The sequence below is a fragment of the Mustela erminea genome, chromosome 12 (genome assembly GCF_009829155.1).
Source record: "Mustela erminea isolate mMusErm1 chromosome 12, mMusErm1.Pri, whole genome shotgun sequence".
In the NCBI taxonomy this organism is placed as follows: domain Eukaryota; kingdom Metazoa; phylum Chordata; class Mammalia; order Carnivora; family Mustelidae; genus Mustela; species Mustela erminea.
The window spans coordinates 38706984-38709596 of NC_045625.1; the positions used below are offsets into that span (position 1 = coordinate 38706984).

Consider the following 2613-nt stretch of genomic DNA (forward strand, 5'->3'; position numbering starts at 1 on the left):
CCCACATGGGGCTTTCTGCCCAGCGAGGAGCCTGCTTCCCCCCTCTCTCTCTGCCTGCCTCTCTGCCTACTTGTGATCTCTCTCTCTCTCTCTCTCTCTCGTGTCAAAGAAATAAATAAAATATTTAAAAAAAAAGTCTTTCCTTTATAAAAGTTGTGCATGTTTATCTGTAGAGATGCCCCCTCCCCAGATTTCCCCAGTAGAACCCTTCTTATATTATTTTATCTGGAACCTATGTTTCAGATATGTGTACTATCAATAGAGACTGGGAAAATACACAGGAAAGGGGACTGTAATTCTCTTGGTTGGTTTAGACTAACCATGATTTATTTACTAGAACCATCAAAAGGACATATTTTCCATGAATCTGAAGGATCTATGCCTGCTTCCCTGAGTGAATCAGTTCTTTAGGGAAGGAGAAAATGGTGGTGGGGGGAGGTAGGTTAGTATAGGACAATTATTATTTCATAGATTCTGAACACTGGGAATCTGGTGGTTCATATAATCATGGTTCCCAAAGTGGCATTGCTCTCTTAGTGCTAAAATTAAAAACCAATTGTTTGGTATTTCAGCTCATTCTGTCTCTTGACCTGCAGACCTAGTTTTAGACAGAAAGGAGCAAAGATTTTTCAGACTTCTATTTCACTTCACAGGGCAGAATTATAAAGCCAGATAAGATCCCAGTTTTGCCTTCCTTTGACATTCTTTGGAATACAATTTCAGTTGTCTTGCTGCCAGGTTAAATAATTTGTGGATTAAGGGATTTCTAATTCTAGCAGTGAGTACCAGGAACTGAGAGGGGGTGTTTTCTTGACGATCTTGTGTACTCCTAACAAGAAACCCATGAGATGGCAGCTCCCTGGGAGATGTGTGGGGGCATTCCTGGAGTAAGGGCTCTGAGATGAGAAGATTGTAGTAAGCAGAGAATCAGAACAGTTTCCAAAGGACTTTTTTTCTATGGCTCATTAAAAAAAAAAAAAGAAAGAAAGAAAGAAAGAAAGAAAGAAAGAAAGAAAGAAAGAAAGAAAGAAAAAAGAAAAACCCCGATGGACTTTTTTGCTGTCTCCCAGCTGACCTGAGGTATTCACAGATGGGAACCCTGCTGTTCTCCAGCTCCTCTGCTATCTGGATTGTGCCTCATAAGTGTCAATACTAGGTTCTTTGGACACTCCTCACTCAGTTCACTTAGTCCTACATTCTGTCTCCATTTTGCTAACAGTTGACAGTAACAGTTACTTATTTTTTTTTTTCGAATGGCTTAGATAGAATCATCGGAAGCAAACTGGATGGAAACTTATAGTGGAGAAGAATTATAGGTCTGCATCCTTTGCAGACTCAGCTGGGACAGAAAGGTGCCTGGGCTGCCTTTCAACCTGATCCCTTCCAAAGACATCCCGAATATCCTGGCAGTCTGGCTCAGGGAAGAGGGACCCTCTGCTGGCTCTGTGTTGAGGTTGCCTTGCCTGCCACTCACTCCTGGCCAGCATCAGGCACCCCACCTCATGGGCTCTGGTCATCACCCTCCTCTTTGTGGCCTGAGATGATGTCATCAGTCTACAAGAGCAGAACTGCTGTCTCCATTGCTGTCTTGTACTGTTATAGCTTACAGCCTGTGGCTCCCAGATGCCCAAGGCTTGCATGTCCCCCAGGGTACCCGTCTCACATGTATGCCCCAGATCTCACCATTCTCCTGGGCATGCTTGGCCTGAAGGGATGAAGTAAAGGGATCATGCTGGTCCCACAGCTCTGGATCAGGGCACGAGGGATGACCTGTGAGGCCCAGCCAACAGCCCTGTCTGGCCATTGTTCCATACAATGGAACATGGCTTTGATTTTTCTGTCAAGGGGTGGACCATGGCCAGTTCAGAGGCTCTAGCCCAGAAATAAGCTGGGGGTCCCAGTGAACATTGTGGCACACTCGCATGGCATCCTGGAGGCTACGCTCCACTTCTGAAAGAATCTCTTTGTTGACCCTGTGGAGGAGCATGGTGTGGACCCTGAGGTCTTCGTGCTCAGTGATGCATGTGAAGTACTCCTCTCCACTTCTCTTCATTTCCATCGTGCCTGCTTGTGTCCCAGCATCTCCTCTTGGCTCTGGCCAGCTGACTATCTGGGCCCTACAGGCTCTAGCAATGCACTTCAGACACTTTGATAATGTTGATTGAATGTGTGAATTCTTGATTTTTCTCAGCCTAATCTTTATAGAAAATTGTGGAGTTAAATTCATGTATGGAAAAAAACTTATTTTAAAATTACTAGGACTGTATTCACCCTTAGAAGTTAAACTTCTTTTCATTCTTCAGTTGTGGCTTAGTTAATGTGATGTTCAGACATATGTCTACAATAATTTTTCTTGTGGGGTGGGGAGGAAGACAATGAAACTGAACAGGGTGAGTTCCCTTGATGAGGAGTCTGGTGTATCAAACAGGACTATAAATAGTGATACAATATTTCTCAGGGTAGAACTCAATTATTTCTGTCCCGAAGTCCACTAAATACAAGTATTCTTTTTTTCTGGGCCTTCAAAATGAGGACTTACAAAATCATTTCACTACCAGCATAAAAAAATTCCTGTAGAACAAATCCACAAGCCAAGCTAGAGAAAACATTTAT

The 2613-nt window shown here is 43.5% G+C and overlaps 1 pseudogene; it reads right to left on the reverse strand.

Annotated features, from left to right (window-relative positions):
* Positions 1-1470: 1470 nt before the first annotated feature.
* Positions 1471-2227, reverse strand: LOC116569972 (annotated as a pseudogene).
* Positions 2228-2613: the final 386 nt, after the last annotated feature.